This window comes from Lissotriton helveticus, chromosome 7 (assembly GCF_964261635.1).
Source record: "Lissotriton helveticus chromosome 7, aLisHel1.1, whole genome shotgun sequence".
Classification (NCBI taxonomy): domain Eukaryota; kingdom Metazoa; phylum Chordata; class Amphibia; order Caudata; family Salamandridae; genus Lissotriton; species Lissotriton helveticus.
Window position 1 is genome coordinate 1,735,492,157 of NC_136068.1, and position 25,314 is coordinate 1,735,517,470.

The window sequence follows — 25,314 nt, forward strand, 5'->3', positions numbered from 1 at the left end:
AGAATTGGACTAATAATACAAAAAGAGATATAATAAATGTACATAAAATGGGCAAATATGCATACAAGGTAAGTAAAAGAAGACATTATGAAACAATCATGGCATTAGGGTGGTTTGGGAACCTCCAGTTGAGATGGTGTAGGTAAAAAAACATCCTTTAGCGCAAACATCGATAAATGTTGTAACAGGTGACCACAAGTCAGCACGTTTTGTAGCCATTTGAGGAGGATACACAAAAGCATTATCTAACCTATGATTATGGCAAACATTGTACCACCAAGCCTTATATGAAATTTTTGAAAAGTCCTTCCAATTAACAGTAATTTGTTGAAAAGCGATTGCTAATAATAAGTCAATAATCTTGACATTAAGTGAAGTGTCATCCCAGATGGTAGAGAGACTACCCAAGAAAAAATGAGTGAAGGAAAAAGGAAACTTAGTATCATAGATCAAGTTAATTTGTAACCAAACTTGCTTCCAAAAAGTGTGTACCTGAGAACAAGTAAATAAAATGTGAAAGAGGTCGGCATTGGAGGAAGAGCAAGACCAACATATATCAGGAGTATTGGAGAAGCGTTAACTGAGCGTGGCTGGTGTGAATAAAAGCCTATTGTAAACAAAAAATAATGTTTGTGTGATGTTAGCTGCTCTAGACGCTTTACGTAATTTGGACCAAATGTCATTCCAAAGTAAGAATGGCCAACATACGGCAAAATCTGTTTCCCAGGCTTTCTCAGTCTTCGTTTTCTGTCTATCAATAGTAGTGCATTTTAGGTGTTTGTAAATAGTTCAGGCGTTAGGTGTGGTTTATAATAGGGTGTGAAGTCGTACAGAAGGCTGTGATTTGGTAGAAGCAACCAATACAATAGGGAGTTGTGAATACGTTTCTAAGATAGTTGTTTTAAGTAGAGTGTATTTATGAATAAAGGAATTTGGAAGATTGAATGTCTGCTTGAGTGTGGTGAAAGGCAAAAACTATGAGTCCGAGAACAGCTGGTAAATCCAGACCAGGCCTCTTTCCCTCCAAGGTTTCCAATAAAAGGGTCCATTGTGGATTAGTAAATGTCAAATTGTTGAGTGCAAGAAGAGATCTATGGAGCCAGGAGCATAGTCTGGGGTAAAGTCAAGCAATTTGGCTGCACATTTTAGTATAGGGTTAGAGATGGATTGTGGCTTAGAAAGAGAAAGACAGATATTCACGAAATGAATAAGGAGATAAAAATAAGCGTTCATGTGTGGTCCAAAGGGGACAGTCTTCTTCAGAGTCAAGCAACCATAAATAAGCCTGACGTAATAAAAAAGCTTTATGATACGCGTAAAAATCTGGGAAGTTAACTCCACCTTCTGTTTTTGTGCGAGACAGTTTTAGTACAGACATTCGAGGTTTTTTACGAATCCATAAGGAGGATAATGTTGCAGTTATTTTTGTAATTAATTTAGAAGAAATGGAAATTGAGATGTTTGAGATTGTATATAAAACTATGGGAGATAACATCATTTTTATGGTATCGAAGCGGCCCCACCAGGTCAGGTAGAGGGGGTGCAATTTAAAAGTAAGTTCTGAAATCTTTTGATGTTAATTACTCATACATAATGGTATTGTTTCAGAAATGGAAGGCATAAATTGCAAGCCTAGGTATTTAATGTGACTTGGACTCCATTTGAATTGAGAAGCCTGAAATTGTGAGCTGAAAGTATGTTTTGTTAATGGGAGTATCTCGCATTTGTCGTTATGCGCAATGGGGGCAGCCCCCGGGTTTTTTAAAAACCAAAAAACCCCAGATACTGATAAAACATCGGAGAACATACTGATTATGTAACTATAGACTAGACTAGGTGTGAACCTAAGTTTTACTACTAAAAAACTGAAAAATGGGGAACACGAGTTGTATACAGATTACCGTCTCGTGTTTTCTTTCACAGATACCGACCTCTTGGCGGTATTAGAGACCCGCCTAAAGAGTGAGGCGAACTCCCCAAAAACCATACATTCTTCTACGGGGGCCGGTAGGCCAGAAAAAGAGGGGCCACCTGGTAAAGTATTGATGAAGTTATTAAGACACCGGAGCGACAATATGGGCTCCACAGTGGCTTTACTTTTTAATGTTCACAGAATTCAGATAAAGTGACACAAAGAGTGTATCGTGTGTGTGTTTGTGTCTGTGCTTTCACCCCATGCAGGTACAATATATGAAGAATCCTTAAGGTGCTATACATATGCTGACCCGAATGAAACCCTGAAGAAATCACCAACAAAGTAAGAATGGTGATGAAACATGTCGGTTTTTTGTTTTTATTAGAGTGAGCGAACAGCAAGGAATAAAGATATGAATGCCAGTTCAGTATAACTCTTTTTAATCGCATAAGGGTAATTCTAAACGTTGTTACACAGTTGGTTTTTTGTTGCACACTATTTCTATCCCCATTTTGTTTGGGTCGACAGGTGCTGATGATGAGAAGCGGGGACACAGGCGAGTACCAGTCTGTAATATTCCCCCCCCAGGTGTTGCTCCCGTGAGGCCCTGTCGACCCACCCTCCCCCTTTTTTCACAGTTGGAGGGTGGAGCAACCTGTTGGAACCCACTGGGTCATTCACATGAACACGCACAAACATACTCTTAACATAACAAACAGCACGGCATGTATGATTATTAGCAGTGCAGCAGGCTCCAAGGGGACAATTGACTCTGGATTGTCTTGCGACAGTAATGAAAATATATATCTAGGGATATTTAACCCATAGGATTATAGGGAAGGCCTTTGTTGTTGACAGTTATTTAATTTATACCCAGAGATGAATGAATAGGCTTCCACCTCTGCTAAGAAAGCCGGAATTGAGATTTCCGGTTTAGAAATGAAAAGCAGAATATCATCTGCGTAGGCTGCAAGTTTAATGGGAGCACTCGGTGTTTGGAAGTTATAAATATTAGGATTTTGATGCATCTTGGATAGGAATGGTTCTAGGGCTAAGTTGTAAAGAAAAGGAGAAAGAGGACAACCCTGACGTACTCCTCTGCCTAAGTTAAAAAATGAAGAAATCAGACCATTTGCGCAAACTGCAGCTCTTGGATTGGAATGAAGGAGAGATAATAAATTTACAAATTTAGGGCCAAATCCAAACCATTCAAGGGTATAGAATAAATACTTCCACACAACTCTATCAAAAGCCTTCTCGGCGTCCAGAGCAATTGCTGCTAGGGGATGATCAAGATGGGAGGATTTGGAAAGGATATTGAAAAAGAGCCTTGTATTATCTGTAATGACTCGACCTTTGACGAAACCAGATTGCTCTTTTCCTAGTAAGATTGGTAAGTAAGAGTCAAGACAAATGGCCAAAGCTTTAGAAAAAATGTTGTAGTCAATATTGACCAGCGAGATAGGCCTATAATGTTTACAATATTTAGAGCTTCACCTTCTTTTGGAATGAGACAAATGTGGGATTTAGAAAATGAACCAGAAGAATGCTTAGAAGCACAAAAGAAATCTATAAGTGAATGTAGTTTGGGTATTAAACATTTGGAGAAATGAGTGTAGAATTCAACAGTAAAACCACCAGGGCCAGGAGCTTTATCTTTTTTAAGTTTCTGAAGAGGTACCAGATGTTCGTGCTGAGAGAGGTCAGATTCTAAGGGGGATAAGTCCAAAGAATTGTGTTGAGGTTTTTGGATATTTGAAAAAAATTGCGATAATTGATGATTTGTTGGTTGAGTTTCTGGAGACTATAGGGATTTATAAAAGAGAGAAAACTCATTTAAAATTTCAGCATCCTTAAATTTTAGAGTTGAATGTTCATCAAAGATAGATTCAACATTTAGCTTGTTTTGGGAGATCTTTAAGTAATTGGCCAAGATTTTCCCTGTTTTATTTTTACCTCCATAGAATTTAGCGCTTGACTTTAATAAATAAAGGGAAGCATCTTCTGTAGACTTTATGTTAAATTGTAGTTTAGCATTAATATGATTTTTTAAAGAGACTTCTGAGTGTGATATATAATAAGTATGTTCTAACGCCTTAATGTCCTGAAGAAGGTCTTTGGTAATCTTACGTGCAATTCTACGTTTTTTACAAACAAAACCTAAAATGAAATCTCTAGCCGATGCTTTGTAGGCATCCCAAATGGTTGCAGGGGACAAAGAATCTGTAGTGTTTCTTAGAAAATATTCTGTAGAAAAGGAGGTAAAAGCTGTGGTAAAGTTGGGATCTAAGAGGAGTGAATTATTAAAACACCATCTTCTGGGAGCATCACTTCTAGGGAGGATGTCAAAGCCAAATAAAACTGGTGAATGGTCAGACAGAAGGATAGGGCCAATATCCGCATATGTGAGGGATTGCGAAATATTGTGAGATACAAAAATATAAATTAACAAAAGTTAGAAGGTAGGTAGAGGGAAAAGGGCATAGGCTCACCCTCCAGAAACTGATAAGTCACAAACGATCTCTGAGAAGCAGAGATCAGGAGCCTAGCTGTTGAATATATACCCTTTCACAACACGCACTGGAGTTGGAATAGTGTATATAGTGATAGAAAAAGGAGTATTGCTCTTTTTCTTGTCCCCTCACTCACCAGGGTTGCTCCACGGTGACATGCTTCATCATAGGGGCCATCCCAGTCCGCTGCGGACTGAGGCGTGCTGCGACTTGCGAATTACGTAGGAGCACTTACGATTAGACTATGTGTGCTGCGAGAGTTGTGATGTGATGGAGTGGGGTGTATGTGAATGGTTAAAAATACCTGCCTGGTAAGCTATAAATAGTTTATTCTTGCTTCCAGGTGGTAGAGTTAAAAACGGGGTAGAAATAGTAGGATGCCTAAATGACAATGTGTTTAGGTGTACCTATCAACTTCTGTCTGTCAACATGTTTCGTGCATCCCCCAAGCACTTCCTAAGGACTACACAGGGGCCAGCCCTGTGTTCGCCACTCCTAATAGATGCCCCACTGAGCTAATAGTGAAATAAAAATATATTTAATGCTGCAAATAATAAAGCATGCATCCAGTACCTACGTAACAAGATTAATCACGTGGTTCCTGTAAGACAAATCATACCGTAGTAGTTACGGGGTATCCAAACCCCCAATACATGCACACAAGTTTCATACACATAAGACGAACCAAATGAACAAAAGGTTATATTCCATGTGGCCCGAACAAGTGTATAAAAAACGTTTCCTGCACAAAAAACGTGGTTAACACCTCGTGGCAAAACCGGCACACATACTACCTGCACACTTGTGTACTTCATTTTACATACATGTGATCGGGCCTAGCTGTGCCCCATGGACTCGGAGGGGTTCAGTATCCCAGCAATCTGATGTAAGGGGAAGGAAGCAAAATATTATTTCGATCAAGTCCTATGTATGTAGAAAACAAATTTGCCATAGTGGTCGGGCTACGCGTTTAGATCAGGCAGAGTTATGGGGATACTCTGTCAGCCCAACGCGGTCCTACGGGAGACATGATCTTCACTTACTTGCTAACAGGATACCTCCCTCTTTGTCACCTATGTGTGCGCCTCTGGTCCGAATGTTGTAGGACCGGGGGCGCTGGGCCGCTTTTAGCTTCCTTCAATCCTCTCACTTCCGCATTGTCATTGTGGAGGAGTGAGACGTGCACTGGGGTGCGCGAAAACTATGGCGGCCATGTTGGGTGTATGGATGTTGTGATCCAAAACTCGGATTACTTCAGACAGAATACACGCTATTCCTTGTAAGCGAATTTACAGTACATTGCTCGTCCGAGCGGGTGTTACCATTTAATTTACAATATTTCTGGGAAAATATTTTAAAATTATAAAATTACAAAAAATTAACAAAAAATGACCGCAATATTATTAGAACACAAGTGGCCAGAGTCTATTTGGAATTACACCGTGTTGCTGGTGGGGTAATGGTTTGTGGGCATTGTGTTCCTTTCAAAGCGCTAATATTTAGTAGGAAATCATATTTTTAGTTATATTTTCACTCCATGATGCTGGTATGTTTGACTGCACCTGAACAGGAAGACTATATCTCTGGGAAAATATTTTAAAAAATTATAAAAATTACCGCAATATTATTAAAACACAAGGTGCTCGGGTCTATTCTGGAATCACACCGTGTTGCTGGTGGGGTCATGGTCAGTGGGCAATGTGTTCCTTTTAAAGCGCTAATATTTAGCAAGAAATCATATTTTCAGTGATCTTTACACTCCATGATGCTGGACTGCACCTGATCAGAACTAGATATGAAGATCTTATTCAATGCATGCGGTGATCTTTTGGCACTGGTCAGATTATGTGAATTGACCCCATGGGATATCGTTAATCAGGCCAACTGTGTGAGAACGTAGTTTGAAAACCCAACGTTGTTCTTTTTCCAAAAGTTTTCTCTCCATGTCAGTGTGTGACTGTAGTGTTTCTAGGACCACCCATCCCATGTCGTGGGGGGTGTGTCCTCTCTCCAGGAAGTGTGTAGTCATTTTGGTGTTGGAGTGTTTACACCTAAAATTACTACGGTGTTCAAGCATGCGTGTACTAACCTTCCTGGTGGTCATGCCAATATAGTGCAGGTTGCACGTACAGGTGATCATATAGACCACACCTGTCGTGTTGCAATTCGAGAAAGCCTTTAATTCCCAGATCATCCCATTGTTACAGGTCACTTGTTTTGTTGCTGTAGTCAAATGACACACGCTGCAACTTGAACAGGGGTAGTGTCCGGATGGTAAGGGGTGTAAGAGGCATACCGGGCCCACTGTATCTTTAAGCCGTGTGTGGACCAGCAGGTCCTTCAGGTTCTTCCCTTTGCGGTGACTGAACATTGGCTGGGTAAGGTTTAGACCGCCACTATTAAGCATTCTCTAATGCTTCCTTACAATTTCCGTTACTTTTTCTGAGACCACATTATAGGTGGTAATGCAGATCGGTCTCCTGTTGGTGTCATTGTCAGGTTCATCCCTGGATTTCGGTTTCAACAGGGCGTCTCTATTGTTATTTGGCGCTCTCTTTTTCGCCTTGGACACGATATGGCGAGGATAATTCCTCTGTAAAAGTATCGTGCGCAGGTCTTTTGCTTGTATTTCATAATCCCGTTTTTCTGAGCAGTTGCGCCTAAGGCGTAAGAACTGCCCGAAAGGTAAGTTCTCCCTCAGTTGCCTTGGATGAAAGCTGTCAAATTTTAACAAGCAATTCCTGGCCGTGGGTTTAAAATGCGTAGTAGTAGTCAGTTTTCCACCTTCAGCTTGGATGTTCAGGTCCAGAAAGGCAAGTTTTTGTCTGCTCAGTGTGGATGTAAACTTAAGAAATGGATCTTGTAAATTTAACCAGGTCAGGAATTGATTGGCTTCTATTTCGTTTCCTTCCCAGATGAGAAAGACGTCATCGATATAACGTTTCCACCTGTGGTGCGTCCTGAGTGGGGGTTGTTCGAGGTTAAGATTTTCTTTTTCTCCAGCTGGTGTACATACAACCCTGCCACACTCGGCGCGAAAGTACTTCCCATGCTGGTTCCGTGGGTCTGACGATACAATGTCTGTTGGAATAGAAAGTAGTTCTCGTTCAGGGCTAACCGGCACCATTCCAAGACGACATATCTGGTCTGTCTTATATTGCCAAGTGTTTTCAAACAGTACTTCCTCTAGAATTTCTAGGGTTTCTTTGTGGGGAAGACTGGTGAAAAAGACTCTCCACATCGAGTCCGACTAGTATTTGTGTGGCTGGATCGAAGTCAAGCTCTTTTATGAGGCACAGCACTTCTTTGGTATCTTGCAGGTACGTCTCAGTTTGTTGCACTAGAGGTCGCAGGAACGCATCCGTGAACTTAGACAGAGGCTCTAGGATTGACCCTATCCCTGAGACAATCGGTCTCCCTGGAGGATTTTCCATTCTTTTGTGGATTTTGGGGATCGTATAAAAGTACGGGATCCTAGGGTGTTTATTATCCAGAAAGTCTGCTTCTTTTTTAGACAGCCAGTCATTGATTAGGGATTCTTCCACCATATTAGCAATTTCAATTCTTAGACGTTCAGTGGGATCCTCGGCTAAGATCTCATAATTCCGTTGGTCAGCTAGAAGCCGGAGGCATTCAGAATTGTAGTCTTTCGAATTTTGCACCACTGTGGCTCCGCCCTTATCAGCGGGTTTTATTGTGAGGCTGGTGTCATTTGACAATTGTTGTATGGCTTCTTTTTCAGTTCTGCTTGTATTGTAAAAGGTCTTTGATGACCCAGGATCTAACTCCATCACTTCCTTTAGGACCGCTTTCTCAAAAGCCAGGAGTTCCACAGGCAAGCATGCTGCTGGGGGAGTGAATGTGGATTTTTTCTTCAACCCTGTGTCACTTGTGGTTCCTTCCGGTTGTGGTTTGTCCTTAAAGAACACTTGTAGCTTGATACTGCGAGTGAACTCCTTCAACTCACAGCATAACTTGAATTTATCCAAATTGGTAGTCGGGACAAAACCCAGACCCTTTTCCAAAACGTTTGTCTGGTCTTGGGTAAGGACCTTATCTGAAAGGTTAACTACCAGGCTCAACGGTTGCTGGTTGATGGCGCGCTCACCGGACCTTGGCTCCGTGTGTAGCTCCTGCCTGTTTCCAATGGTTGTGCCCATTGCACCTGTTGGCCTCTGGTTTTTCCTCTTCCTGGCCTCTTGCCTCTCACTACAAAAGGCTGCTGTTGAGTGCCTGATGCTTGGGTATTATCCCAATAGGGAAAGGGTTGTTGTTGGTAGGGGTGATGAAATGGTGGAGGACCATAGATGTACTGGGGTGGTGGTCCCTGGAAAGGTGGCCACCCAAAATTTCCTCTGTTTCTCATCCTCCCCCCTCTGGTTCGCCTGTTTTTTGGCTGGTTACGATTGTAACTAGAATCAGAAGAGTCTGATCCTGTGTCTGATCCCCTGCTATCAGTATTATAACCAGGGTTTCTTCCCGGGGGGATATAATCATCCTTGATATATGGGTAAACCTTTTCATGCGAAAAATACTTCTTGTCTTTGTGGAATTTCACATACTTCGTGTCCTTTAATGAGATCTCAAACTCATTCATTGATTTATTCAGTTCCTCCAGTCTTTTTTTGAGTTCTGCCGGAGTCTGATATGTCTTTAGTTTAACCTCAAGGTCATGGATCTCAATTTTCATACTCTCCGCTAGGCGTGCTGCTGTTTTTACGATAAGGACTAGCCAGTCCCTGGTACAGTGCCAGCTGATTAATGACCAATCTTTTTTATGATGAAGCATGTCACTGTGGGGCAACCCTGGTGAGTGAGGGGACAACAAGAAAAAGAGCAATACTCCTTTTTCTATCACTATATACACTATTCCAACTCCAGTGAGTGTTGTGAATAGGACTATAGTCAACAGCTAGGCTCCTGATCTCTGCTTCTCAGAGATCGTTTGTGACCTATACAAAAATATAATACATTCTAGATTGGGTACGATGAGTAGGGGAATAGAAGGAAAACTCTCTAACTGTCGGGTTACAGATGCTCCAAGCATCAAGTCATGTATGTTGATGTGTGGTATGAGTAAAAGATTTGTGACTTGTTGGGTATGAAGGCAACCTTAGAGTTTCTGTCTAAAAAGGGATCGATCACCTGATTGCAATTGCCTGCCATAATAAAATTATCCTCAATGCAGAGTGAAATATGATTGGCCAGGGTGGACCAAAAGGAGGAGTTATCTCCTGTAGGTGCATAAACATTGAGAAAAGAAATTAAAACACCCTTCAATGATAATTTTACAATGCTCCACCTTCCTTCATCATCGGATTCTTGTGATAAGAATGTAAAAGGTAAAGATTTGTGACATAATATTGCCACTCCATTCCGTTTACCATCCCCAGGAGAGAAGTAAGTCTCACCCACCCATCCTCTTTTCAATTTCATAGATTCAGTATCTGTGAGGTGAGTTTCTTGCAAGAACACAATATCAGCGTTTAGTTTAGCCAAGTGTGATAAAACTCTTTGGGCCAGATGTAGGTAATCCCCGATTACCGATTCTTAAATACCGAATCATACCGATTCGGTATTTAAGAACTGGCAATCGGGATGTAGGTATATTTACCGAATCAATTACCGAATCGGTAAGATTCAGTAATTACCGAATAGGTATTTACCGATTCGGTAATTGCCATTGATTCCTACGGGCCTTGAGGCCCATAGGAATCAATGGCAATTACCGAATCGGTAAATACCGATTTGGTAAAATTACCGAATTTACAAGGGGGACAGGGTGTCACTTTGACACCCTGTTGTACCCCTGATTCTGGCTTGTGTGCAATATGACACACATACATGCCCTTAGGGCATGTATGTGTGCCACATGGCACAGGTGTACATGCACAGATGTGCATGTACACAGGAATTCGTTATTTACCATGAGATAGTATTTCATGGTAAACAACGAATTCTTAAGGGCCTGTGGTACTATTTTAAGTGCCACCTACATCTGGAATTACCAATTCGGTAAATATACCGAGTCGGTATTTTACCGAATCTGTAAATTTACCGAATCGGTAAATTTACAAATTCGGTAAAATTCGGGCCCCCTACATCTCAAAAACCAATTACCGGTCGGTAACGGCCGAAATCGGCCGTTACCGACCGGTAATTGGCGACCTACATCTGGCCCTTTGTCGCCTAATAGGAGAGTGTAAACCCCTGATGTTCCAGGAGACTAATTTAAGTGACATGGAATATTAAAGTTAGATGATGCAAACAATGTGAAGCAACTGACCAATTCAATAAATTAAATAGAGAACTAACAATAGAATATTCAAAGCAAGTAATATAAAAGTCCAATTCAATGCAAAGACATTGTAAAATCTTAGAGGAAAAAGAGGGAATAAGAAATGGTAGAAAAAGTTTGATGTCATGAAAGATGTAAAAACGAACGGAGCAAGAGTGAAAAAGGATTTCGGAAAAGAAAGGAAAGAAAATCATGAATAAGGCATCATCGTCTGACGTCCAACAGAAGGAAAATTTAGCGCAAATAAAACAGAATGGAAAGATAGGAGAAGAAGGAAGTCAGCGTACTTAGGTAGGAAATTAGGCAAAGTCATGGAATTAAATAGGAAAAAGAATAGAAGATTGGAATGCAATAGGTATAACAGAAAAGATAAAGAGGAATAAACTGGGGAACTGAAAACATAGAGGTGAAGAAAAGTGTTGAGGTCACCATATTGAAAAGAAAGGGAAAACGGTAAGACATAACAAAGAACAAAAGACAGAACAAAAAACATACTTACAAGGAGGGAATACGAATCGAGGGTGGGTGGAGCCACATGGGACATGCGGAACTTCAGGTAAGGACCGGATATCGAAGGAATGGAGACGCCAAACTATGATCAGCACTTTTAGACAAAGGTTAGAACAGAAAAATAGAAATGTTTATTAAGGTAAAAAGTAATAAACAAAGGAATAAAACAGCGAACCTAAAATACAATAACATTAAATTACATTAATCATAATGTTGAAAGGTTTTAAATAACCTGCAAGTCTGAAAAACAGGAAACATTAATAAAACCTGCGAACAAATTGACAAGAAAACAAATGATACACAGCCATAAAAGTCAAATAACATGTGAAGGTGAAGAGCTTGGAGAATTCATGTGATCCATTTTGTTTAGAATTGATGAAACTTTGGAGTCGGACAGGATCTTCATAGGAAGACGTTCTGTTATTGAATGTAACTTTAAATGTTCAAGGATGGAAAAGTCCGTATCTTGCTCCCATGGCACAAAGATCAGATCTCAAATCGAGGAAAGCTTTGCGCCTTGCTACCATGGCTTTTGAAAAATCCTGCGTGAAGAACAATGTAGACCCAGACCACAAAATCCGTTGAATTGTTTTAGCAGCCGTCAAGACTTTTAGTAGATCCGTGTATTCCAAGAAGTATAGAATAACTCCTCTGGGTCTTTGCGGAGAAGATGAGTTGCTGGAGATCCGACCAAGCCTGTGAGCGCGCTGAATGTTCAGAGATGTGTCCTCAGGCATGTGTAAGAGCTTGAGGAGAAAAAATTTAAAGAAGGTAATATGGTCTGATCCTTCGACTCCATCATTCAGACCATAAACACGTAGGGTATTTCTTCGATTGTGATTTTCCAAGTCTTCGACCTGCTTTTAGAGTATTGAAACCAGCGACTTCACAAAGGAAACTGTTTTGGAAGTTTCGTCAAATGATAAGACTTTGTGTTCCACCGCTGAAATTCTGGGGTCCAATTGTGACCAATTATCTGAGAGTAGTTGCAATTAGGAATTGGTTTCTTCCATAAATAGTCTCAAAGCCCTTATTTCTTGCAACAACAGATCCTTGGATACTGGAGACTCTGGGTTGGGTGGCGAGGGAGGGTCTTGTTTTAGTTGTTTCGGATTAGACTTTCCGGGTGTAGGCTTTGTTTGATACATTATGGCAGTTGAGCTCTGCGGCAAACAAGAACCAGAATCCTCCAACTTTGAGAACTCAGCAAAAAGCTTCGAGTTTTTAATGAAAATACGTTGAGGTTGAGTTGTAATAGAAGAAGAGCCTTTTAATCTGCCCATTAATTATTTAGAAATTCCCTTAAGTAGCAGTCAAGTTGTAGTAAAGCGCAGTACAGCAAAGGAGCACACATGTGAGGTGAGGAAGGATAAGGAGATTACGATGATATTGCGCCACAATTCAGAGTGAATGACAACCTGCACAGAGGATGTTGCAGCGACCACATTGTATGACTCGTACAATTATTAGGGCAGAAGTAATCCTCAATTTCGACACAAAAATGTTTCTGGCATACTGTCTAATAAACAGGAGGAACATCTGGGTTTAACAATCAGGTGCAACGGAGCAATAATTCAGGCAGGTTAGTTAATGACATCTATATATTCTGTGAGGGAGAGTCAGCACTTCTTCTAAGATGGCGTCCTTATTAATGCTGGGTTAGGAGGGAGAACTAAACGTAATGAGGCACACTTGTTTCCAAACAGAGAGGAACCTTTACCAGGATGCGGAAATGGGCTTGTAAAAGGAAGCGCTGAAAAAGGCTTTCTATATCTGTAAATTTGCCCAAGTGTTTCAAAGGAGAACGCCACCGCTGCGCATTTCGCGCTTTCTCAAACAAAATGGCAGCTGCGATATCGTAGACCTGCTTTCAAGATATTTCCCGATAAATTGCGCTAATTAAATGTTCAAAAGTATGCGTGTTTAGCGCCCGGGAAGTTCACATACTGGGTCCGCTGTCAGGCTGCGCATATGAAGGTCTGTGTGCGTGTCGCTCCTTCCTCGGTCACGGAGCCTCACTTGGCTGCCGTCATGTCGTTCGGGCGCCAAGCCACCAAATTGGCAGATTCTCTTCCTCACCTTTCTCCCGTCTGTGCGGCGTCCCCCAGGGGTCATCTATTAGTCCTTTGTTATTCAACATCAATGTCACACCCCTCTCTGAACTTATTAGATCATTTGGTTTCACTCTGACATCATATTAAAATGAGACACAATTTTCTGTATCACCGGCAACTGATGACAGGGGGGTGGTGTCGCTTTTCTTCGACTGCATGAAAGCAGTTGGACACTGGATGTGGACAAATTGCCCCAAACTGAATTCCACAAAAACAGAGGTTTTGGTATTTGGTGCCAAGCTGCCTTTTTAGGACTCCCGATGTTGGCACTCCGGGGATCGTCCCCTTCCTTTTTCAGTTAGTTGTGTTAAGAATCTTGGAGTTTTCATAAATAACAAACTCTCCTACTCTGACCAAGCTACTGCTGTTTCTTCTTTCTTCGTCTCGAAAATGATCAGGAACATTCTCCCCTTTCTATCAGATCATCTCCAGAAAATAATTGTAACCTTGCTTGTAATTTCAAAGATCGATTACTGTAACTGCCTCTATCTTAACTCTCACCAGCTTGTTCTCTTTGTTCTCAGCAAGCTGAAAACCATGCAAAATATGGCTGCCTGATTACTGTGAAAGGTCCCCAAACATCAATCTGTTTAAAAATGTCTCTAAACTTCACTGGCCCCATGAGAGGCAGAGGGTCACGTTTAAAGCCTCGTGTATGGTATTCAAGGCTCTGCATGGGCTAGGCCCTGACTTTCTGTGGAAGAGTTGCACTAGGTATGCACGAAGTTGGTCTCTACATCCTGCATCTGCAAAACTGCTGACAGTTCCCAGATTTAGATATGCCAACTGGGGAGGTAGAAGCTTTGTGCTGGGAGCTTCTACAGTATGGATTGCCCTTCCTTTACATATTAAATCCCCCCCTAATCTGCTGGCATTTAGAAAGGCACTAAAAACCTGCCTGTTTTCTGCTTGTTAACTGATTTTTGTCTTACTCTGTTTTTCTCTACTCAGCTAGGGCCATGATGTCCTTTTGGGCAAGCGAGCGCCTTACAAAACTTCCTAACATAACTTAACATTAACAGGCAGATCACTCACTACCTATAATCCAGTAATTTTCTGGATTTAGAGCAATCTGGCTTTCGCCCAGCCCGCAGCACAGAAACAGCCTTGGTATCTGTGATGAATGGCCTGCAAATGCTGTCAAGGCAAGTCTTCAGACTTAGTACTTCTTGATCTTTCAGAGGCATGCAATACAGTCTCACTCACCCTACTGCTTCCATGGCTCTCCAAAGCTGGAATTCGAGGCATGGGCCTGGTAGAATCAAGTCCTATCACACCAACTGATCACAAGCAGGTTTTTCCCACTTTTTCAAACTAATTTCAAAGCCTTCATGCATGTTGTTCCTCAGGGTTCGTCTCTAGGCACCACACTATTTAAACTTTATGCTTGATCTTTTGTGCAACTCATTCACTCCCATGATCGGGAAACTATGAGTGATGCAAATGGTACCAACATCCTTATCTTTACAAAATGATAATTTTCACTCATAGCCTTCTCCCTTTCACATCTGTAAGACCCAGGCAGTAGATTAGATGAATACGCTTAAACTTAACATGGACAAGACAGAGATTCTGTTTATTCCTTGTACAACATTCCTTGCATCTTGGCTGATGGTGTTGAACACCCATATTTAAGGGCTATGGCCATCACGGTCCCCTCTGTGTGGAACTTAGGTTTCATGTTTTAACAGGATTAATCTATGAATAGCCAAGTCATCAAACTTGTATAGTTCTGTCATTTTCTCTTACACTGCTGCATAGGATTCTGCCTTACCTCCCACTGTATTGTTGAACTGCAGTTTTCCATGTAACAATCATGAGCCGGCTGGATTATTTCAAGCTTCTTCAGAAAGCAAAAGAAAAGGGCAGATACTACGCATTCCTGTCCTTTTCCCCTGCGCCGTGTATAACAGGCTGCTGTGCGCCAACGCAGGCACCCTTGCACCATGGGCTGCGGGAATCATTATTTTTGGGCAGGAAAACACAAAAACAATCACAAGAGGCATTTTCCTCATTCTCTGTGTGGCAGCACACATAGAAAGAGGAACAGCAAGGAGAAATAAAGATACTTCACCTCATTGTGGCTCATTTACATTTTTGGTGCTGCCTCAGACTTACAATTTTGAATAAATCTGGGGCAGTGTGAAAAAGCCACGGATGTTGCTGGGAATGCCCCGAGCAGCACTCATGGGAACCCCGTTTGACACAGTTTTCTGTATAAAAAGAGCATATTTTTATAAGACTATGAAAAGCCACATAACGTGGCACATTGTGGCACTGGAACGGATGTATGTTAACACATCGCATACTAATACCACGCGTGCCATCACAACGCGGGTATTACTACGCAATGTCAATGACATCGCATTCCATTACATCGCATACTTTTACAGCGAGAATGCCTTTACCACGCATGCCATTACAACACAAAGGCATGCGTGGTAAAGCCATACTTGCAGTAAAAGTTTGCAAGGAAAGTGAAATCCCTACCCTTACACCGACACAACACACTACTTCCACCCCTACACTACCCCTAACTCAAAAACACTACCACACTACCCCTACCCCTACACCTACACAAGACACTACACCCTACACTACCCCAACCCAAAACAAGTACAACACTACAACAGTACCCCTACCCCTACACCTACACAACACACTACTCCCACCCCTACACTACCCTTAACCCAAAAAACACTACCACACTACAACACTACCCTTATCCCTACACCTACCCTAAACCTAAATCACTAAACAAACACTACTACACTCCCTTAAAACCTAAATCACTACACTACATGAACCCTACTACACTACACTACCCTAAACCCTAAAACACAACACTACCCTGAACCCTAAAACACTACACTACCATAAACCCTAAAACACTACACAAACAATTGTAGTGTAGTTCCTATTTCCCTTATAGGTTCTGCGCATTGGATTAACATACACGATAGGCTTGGCATAGGACTGAGGTCAGTATGCCCCTATTATGTATATTAAGCTTAATTACTGTGTACCAGCTCGCTCAGAGGCCACTAGAAACTTCTTGAAGACGAGTCGCGTCATGGCTCTGTAAGAGTTTTACCAACTCTTTGTGTTGTAAGAGCAGTGCATTTGGTGGCATTATATCAATGTCAGGATGTGGTGTGTAGCCGGTTAATGTCGGCCATGTAGCTCCTGGTCTACATAGTGGACCGAGCCTTGTTTTATTTATTTGTTGCAGGGCACCATTAAAACCAGAAATTGTAGTCCTGGTTATTGAGCGGAATCTTAATCTCCTCAAAAGGAGTGTAGACCGCTGGGACTTTTTCATGTATGAAAGAATGAAAAGTCTGAGTTGTTGCATTTACTGCTGGAAATGTAACCCAAGAATAGAACACATCTGTTTGATAATCTTCGTGTGCCTCTATAATAATCACTGTACCTCCTCGGTCTATTAAACCATGTCTGAGGTGTTTTGTGTGAGTGTATGCCTGACTTTGGGTGCAAAATGTATTGCATTTGCTTCCTCTTCATCGTTTGAGACCTGTGTCCCAGTGACAGAAGCAGCTGCCTCGGCAGACATTGTGTTTGTGAAAACAAAATGTCCTAAAAAAGGTTTTCAGATAAGGTTTTAAAAAGGCACAATTGTTTGGGAACTTTTTCCTTCAAGCTTGATTAACCAACAGCCAATACATAGGAAGTTGCCTACTCAGCTGTGGCGGAATTTTGTGCCTACCCACTCCAGACGTCTCTGGCGATTTGTGAGTAGGGGTCTCTGAGAATAAGCATGACTGAACTACTCCGATTCTACTGTTAAATAAGTGTTACAATCACGTTGGGCGCCATGTAGTGTAGTTCCTATTTCCCTTATAGGTTCTGCGCATTGGAATAACATACACGATAGGCTTGGCATAGGACTGAGGTCAATATGCCCCTATTATGTATATTAAACTTAATTACTGTGTACCAGCTTGCTCAGAGGCCACTAGAAACTTCTTGAAGACAAGAAGGGAATAGCTTCTGGCAACCACATAACATAAAACTCTGATCCCTCAGGTTCGTGGAAAAATATACTACTTTTCATTCAGTCACTCATCTCAGAGAAGTACATAGAAGAAACAGTCGGGTGTGTTTACAATAAAATGTATTGCACAGTTGTTATTCTAGTATTGGTTATATGTGCTGCGACAACTGTTGGACAGTAGCAGAGAATTATGGCCAGCAGTGCAGTTAAATAAAAAGGCTTTGTATAGTTCTACCATTTTGCAATAGTAATGAACAAATACATGAAATACAGAATGCATTAAGCCTATACTCCTATGATGCCTAACTAGATGTACCTAAGTGTACCTAGCATGTGTGTAGGTCTTAGAGAGCCAAGAATCCCCCTAGGATTTATTCTAACCCCATTACCTTAGTGAGAATTCATCCTGATCTCGAGCTGGACACCCACAGATGGGTGATGGACCTCTGCCAGCTGGAGCTGTGGCATGACGCAGGTTGCAGCACCTCCGGCATGGAAGTCTCGGTCTCCTCTGCATTGCTTGGGCAAAGGGAGGTATACTTATACTGGATAGGTGCCTTGAATTGACGTAATGTTGGTCAGAGGAAGATGAGTTCTTGGAGAAAGGGTCTGTTTCCAAGAATTTGTGTTCTTGGAGAAAGGGCCTGTTTCCAAGAATTTGTTGTGACGTAAGTTAGTCACTGTTGGACATGGAGATTACGTATTTAGGATGGACCGTCTTCTGTGCACAGAGCACACTGATCAGATACGGGACAGCCTCTCTGTTGCTCGTTATTGTAAATGGCGGGCTAATGTAGGTCAAAGGGCCTGCCTGTCTGAAAGGGCCAGCCTGTCTCTGTGACACGAAGGATTTGTGCCTCTGAGACAGAGTACCTATGTTAGTGCCTCAATTTCATTTATAACACAATACTACACGACCCTAAAACCTAAATCACTACACAAACACTACTACACTACCCTAAAACCTACATCACTACACTACATAAACACTACTACACTACCCTAAACCCTAATACACTACACTAAACAAACACTACAACACTACACTACCTTAAAGCCTAAATCACTACACTACATAAACACTACTACACTACCCTAAACCCCAATACACTACACTAAACAAACACTACAACACTACACTACACTACCCTAAAACCTAAATCACTACACTACATAAATACTACTACACTACCCTCCCTTATACACTACACTAAACAAACACTACAACACGCACTAAAAAGTTTTTTTTTAAACACACACAACATAAACATTACCACACTACTTTTACAGTACCTTAAACACTACAAAAGTAATACCCACCTCATTCGCAAACCCCCTTACCTCTCTCCTCTCCAGCGTCGCCGTCGGATTCTGCTTCCTCCTTCCTGCTTGGTTCACGTAGTTGTGGGGAAACAGCCTACGTTTCCTCACAACGACTTGGATAGCAGCCCCCGCCGCCATTACATCCCATGCATTGTAATAGTGCATGCGATGTAATGGTATGCGTGGTTTTACCACGCGTTGTAACATCGCATGCGTTGTAACGCATGCGATGTAAAAGCAACGCGTGGTAAAACCTGCGTTGTAATGGCTGTTCCCCCACCGGAACGTCAAAGAAGTCACGTTCCAGTGGTGCAAAAGTAATTGTAGGGCCTCATGAGGCCCTAAGTGAACAAACGTGTGGAAAGAAAATGCATCATTTACTGCCCTCTTGTAGCAACATCTAAAATATAATGCCGTAGCCCTGTTTACTACTGCAAGGAAGTGATTTGGAATACCAGTAATGTTAAAAGGTAATTGAATTGCTCACAATCTGCCAAGTACATGTCTGTTTTACACTTGTCAACTAAAGATTTGAGATTTTACTTAATTTCTTGTGTACTTTAACCATGATGCATGATATTTTTAATGTCAATTTTCTCCCACCTCGGCCGGGCCCCCAGGAGTCGCGCCAATTTAAATTATAGGAAGACAATATTAGAAATTGCCATTATATGCTTTAATGGTCCACGTTGTTTTTTTCACTGCTTAATACATATGTTCAACCAGGTGGAAATCGAACAGAGACAGTTTGCTACATGGATTCTTTCATCAGGGCCTACGTTCAAATAGAGCCATTACAGTTAGCTGAGTTCACTGGAAGCAAGACAAGGGCTCCCTTCTGACAGAAACGGCAAATTACGGACCTTCACTGTCAAACTAGGGCAGTTAGGTCTCTTCCTAACACTGAAAGAGACCTTTTTTTTTTAAAAATGAAGATCTAACTCTGATCTCACTGATAAAAAAAAATAATCCAAACTATGCCCTTTCCATCTAAGAATACAGAAGGGTCCTTCAACTGTAACACCTTCAAGAATATAAAGCTCTGTGGGCGTGGTTGCAGTGCCGACCAAGATGGCGGTGCCACACTGAGGTCCTCAAATGCGGGAGTTTCTTCGCCACACGGGGGACAGTTTTGGCACTGGCCGGGAGGTGAGACACGCATACGTCTCAAGCACTCACAATGGTGAATTGCGGGGACCCTTTCTGAAGGCTCTGCGCTTCTTCTCTCTGTCAGCTCAGCTGTCCTCGGTGGATTTCTCCATGCTGGCAGAGGTCGCATCCTCCATTTTGGAATGCGGTGGGCGCATTTCTCAGTCAGCTTAATTTTCTCCCCTCAGGGGAACTAATTCAACCCTGAAGTCAGCACTTTCAGCATTTTATATTCTAAAATGACTCTTAATACCTTTTTGAGAAGAGTGTTGCCACAACTAATTAATGCTTATGTGCTTTTCTTTTTCTCCTTTGATTCATTTGAAGTGTGCTATTGTTTTTTATTATTTTTCTTCGACATCTATTTTTAATTCAAATTGAACAGCTATTACTCAATTTTTTGGCTCTTGGGTCATTTTCTTCACAGTTTATTCTCCTCTCCGGAAATATTCTCTGTGAGATAGCTCTTCCCTTTTCCATCATTTCCAGTTAATGGGAAAAAATGGAATCTTAAACTTTCTGGTGCTTCATAGAATCCTTTATCATCAGATTTGGGACTCATCCACAGCGACATAGATGACTCTGTTTCATAGAATTCTGATTCTCCCTCAGGCGTGCGTCCTAAATATTTTTCTTGCAAAAAAGTATTGGCTAGTACAAACAAGAGACCTAAAAAAGATCGCCCCTTACCATGAAAACCAGTGCCAGCATCTATGGAAGCTATCCTAGCCAAAATATGTGCGCTGTGAACAGTTTTGAAAGAGACTACTAAGACACTGCAGCAGCTGAATGACTAATGGTTCTCTTTGAAGTCTCGTGTTTTGTTAGTTGAAAAAAAAACCTGAAAATCTACAACAAGAATCCCTGCATATTAAATACCTGGAAAAGGAAGCATGTATGCTTAAAAAACACTTTGAAGATCTTAAAAATCGCAACTGCAGAAATAATCTAGGCATTTACAGGCTTCCAGAAAACATGAAGGGATCTAACCCGACAACTTACTTTTCACCTTTTCTGCCAAAACTTCTTGGTATCTCTACATCTACTGCCCTTAACATAAAACAAGCTCAAAGACTAGGTCCTAAAGTTTCTGTGAAACCAAGAGGAAGTATCCTATTCTTTCAGCAATATACTGATTTGTCACAAGTGTTATGTGCTGTGAAATGAAATAAAGAAATCGTCTGGGATGGAAACAAGCTTTTCCTTTCTGATGATGTTACTAAAGTTACTGCAGATCGTCAATTTCTGGATATGCGTCCCCAGTTGAGAGCCATGAATGCAGGCTATGGTCTGATTCATCCCTGGTTATTTAAAGTGATTTATGAGGATAAAACAACAACTTACGATGAGCCTGCTGCACTCAAGAATTTTCTTCAGCTGCATGAATTTTCTTCGGCTGCATGAAGATGTTACTTCGAGGATTCTTTGATATATTTTTGTATTTTCTGTCCTTGTAACCTGCTTAAGGATTAAATAATATTTTGTCTCTTTTTAACGTTTTCTAATCTGGTATTGTTTTCTTTTCATCACAGGTTGTTTGTCCTCACATTTTGTGCCCATAAAGTTCTATTCTCATGTGGTATTATCGTATACATCAAATTTACCATGTTGTCTGATTGAGTTCGGATGTTGTTGCAGTCGTCTCTTGATGTCACCAACCCCCCTCCCACATTGACGTGTTTTGTAAGTATGTCCCTCAATGGTCATTTGTATGACTTGTACTGTCTTTTCGTTTCCTGTTTTTCTGTTTCCCTGTCATTCCTTCATCTCATTCTTCTACTCAGTTTCCCTCATCCTCTTACCTTATTTTAACCTTTCTCTTCCTTTTCTTCATCTCTCCTATCTAAATGATATTACTCTATTCTTTTTACTATTTTTCTCTTTTTCCATTAAAGCATGACACTGTATATAGAATAACTATATGTCCTACTACTTAAATATTCCAATTCAGGTCACCTCATGGAATATTAAATGGTTAAATAACCCTATTAAATGGCAGAAAGTGTTGTCTCATCTAGCCAGACTCAATACAGATGTCACCTTGTTACAAGAAACTCACTTTTCGGAGTCAGAATCAGTGTCTTACATACAGTGATTGGTGTATATTACTAGTATAGTGCAGGCCAGTACACAAACCCATACATTTGGTAGTTTTTTCCTTGGATGTATTTGCATCTTGAGAACTGCCAATGTTCACCAAGCAAACCAGCATCAATTGCATCTGTGGAAATTGAATTTGAAGAGGAAAGGGTTGATACTTACACTGTGCCACATCTTAAAGCCGTCTGCAAAAAATGTAAAATGTCTGTGAAATGCTTCGCCAGAAAGAAGGAATACCAAGAGGCGCTGGGGGCCTGGTTGGAATCAAGGAATGCCAGTGAGCATACCAAAGAGCCTAATGGTGGAAGGATAGAATTAAGATGGGCAGCAGGAGGGGCTATTCGGCCTGACTGGGGGGAAGTTGCCTTCCATGGTGGGCAGCTGTGTATCTTCAAAGGGTCTGTCTCCGGAGGAGTTGGAGGACAGGGAGAGAAGCAGAGTGCATGAGATGGAGCTTGCAAAGCTCAGGCTGGAGAAGGAGTGTGACATGGAGAGTAAGAAATTGAAGTTAGAGAGCAAAACATTGGCCATGGCGGAGATAAAGATGATTTTTTTAGCATGAGAGAGGTTTGAGGGAGTTAGATCTGAAAGCAAATAGTTTAGAGATCAATCCCTCTGGTGGCAGTGCACCATCAGTGCCTGGAAAAGAAGAGGTATACATTCCCAAAGATGTTATTAAGGATTTCATGAAGCATGAGGACATTGGTCAGTGGTTCAAGGCCTATGAGGTAGTAATGAGGTCCCACCCAGTCCCTGAGAAAAATTGCGGAGCGGGGTGTGGGGCGGGAAGGTAAACATTGCTAAATATGCCCACTGAGAATCAGATCTCCTATGCCCTTGTGAAGGAACGTTTGATAGCCAGGTATGGGTTTACCCCAGAGCTGTATAGGCAGGAATTTAGAAACTGCAAGAACCTGGAGTCAAATACTTGGGTGGAGTATGTGTCCTATTTTTGCAGAGTACTGGATGGTTGGGTGAAGGGTAGCAAGGTGAATAATTTGCAGGGACTCTATGATTTGGTTGCATGGGAGCACTTGTCAGATAATTGTTTTCCAGAGTAACACCAGCACTTGATTGAAAGTAAGCTGACTGACCCCAGAAAGATTGCTGTGGAGGCGGACCACTGGGTCAGCACCCAGGACCAAAAAGGTTGTGTTGGAGACTCTGCCAAAGGTGGACAGGGTCCCTAGCAGGAGAGTGGGGGGACAAGGGTAAACAGAAGGAGTTCCAAAAAGGGCCCCAAAGTAATCCCCAAGGGAACCAAGGGAAGGGTTCCCTGCCTCCCACGGAGAAGAAGCCATGGATCCTGACCGGTAAGCCTGCTCATAGGGGCACCAAGGCATGTTTTGGTTGTGGTCAGGGGGGCCACTTCCAAGGAAGTCTTAGGTGTCCCAAAACGGTTACCACCACACCCACTGGTACACCGCCCTGGGAAATGGCTAGTGTAGTGTTGGGGAAGGGTATAGTGCTCAAGAGGGGTGGGGTCCCGCAGAAATGTCCTTGGTTTCTTTAGGAGACAGTCAGATGGTCCCAAGAGGTCATCTGTCTGATAACACTAAAAAGTACAGGCAGGGGCTGACCCTCAATGGCCAAGGTGTGGAGGGTTTGAGAGACACCGGAGCCAGTGTGACAGCTGTCAGTTGTCAGCTGCTGTCTGAACAACAGTTGGTCCCCAATGCATTCTACCCAGTAGTTGCAGCTGACAATTCAGAGTGGCTCTGCAAGGTGCCACAGGTTCCCTTTGAGTGGGGGGTGGTCCCAGGTACCTTGAAAGTTGCTGTGAGGCCAGCCATGCCTGTTGCAATGATTTGGAGAGCTCCCCTTGGGTGAAGTTGGAGCGGAGGTCTCATTTAGAGATGTTGGGTCTGCCTGAGTGGGCGTGTGGAACCAGTCGGTCAATGGCAGCCGGTAAGGGCATTCAAGAGGATCTGGAGCCTGAAAGAGTGGCCCAGGTGCCTGCCAGATAGAGAAGAGGCAGAGGGCATGCGAAACCGGCCCAGAAGTGCTCACGGTTCAGGAGGAGGCAAGCCCTGAGGGCGATGGCCTGGACTCTACAGGGGAATGAGTGGCTGAACAGGGGGAGCCGCCTGAGCTGACCCATTGGCAACAGTAAGGAGACCCCTCCAGGGAAGAATTCTGCCAGGAGCAGCAGAAGTGCCCTCCTCTTGTTGGTTAAGGCAACAGAATGCAAACCAGGCAACATGTGATCAGTCCGGATCACATTGGATTTACTGGGAGAATGGTCTCCTGTATAGCGAGCCTAAGGTTGCTGAACCTGGGTCAACCTATGTGCTGGTCGTTCCCTTCCGCGCTTCAGAACCTTCCTACTGGGGCTGGCTCATGACGTGCCTTTGGCAGGAAATTTGGGGCAAGACAAGTTTTGCCACCCACTTTTACTGGCCCTAAATGAGTAAGAGTTCTGATACTCATTGCAGGTCTTGCCAGACTTGCCAGGCAAGTGGTAAGAGTGGGAGGAAGTGTAAGCCTCCTCTCCAACCTTTCCCTGTAGTCACTATTGACATTGTGGGGCCTCTGGATCCCAAGACAGCCATGGGCAACAGGTTTATCCTGGTCTTCATCGACCATGCCACCCGGTACCAGGAAGCCATCCCTCTCCGGACTGTAACGGCCCCGGTGGTGAGTCGTTGTTGGACTTGGCCCTTTTTGCAGAGTCATCCCTGAACTTTATGCCTTCCTCCTGTATTTTGTCTGACCTGTTTTTGTTGGTTTTATGACTCTGAGCACTTCACCACTGCTGATCAGTGCTAAAGTGCATATGCTCTCCCTATTATAAATTGATGTATGGATTAGTGATTCCATGATTGGCTTGATTGGTTTACATGTCAGACCCTAGTACAGTGCAATGCGTGTGCCCAGGGCTTGTAAATCCAATACTGCTGGTGGGCTGCAGCAGTGATTGTGCCACCCACCGGAGCAGCTTGTAAAGTCTGTCTCAGGTCTGCCATTGCAGAGCCTGTGTGCAGTCTGGTACTGCCATGTTGACTGGACAAGTGCACCCAAACCTAGCCTAAACCTTCCCTTTTATAGATATTAGTCACCCCTAGGGTAGGCCAAAGGGCAGGGTGCATTGTAGGTAAAAGGTAGGACATGCCCTGATGTGTGTGGCATGTCCTAATAGTGAATTACAGCCATTTCCGTTTGCAAGGCTATCTGTTCCCCATAGGCCAGAATGATCAGCTAGATTATTACATTTTATAATCCTAACTGACTTGGGAACTAGGTAGAAATTCGAGTTTAGTATGCCTATACTCAGAATGATAAAATACATCTTTTAGTGAAATTGGTTTTAACATTAAGGGGGTCATCCTTCCCTGCATTCTTCAAACCAAAGGGCATCACCACAAATTGGTAATGAC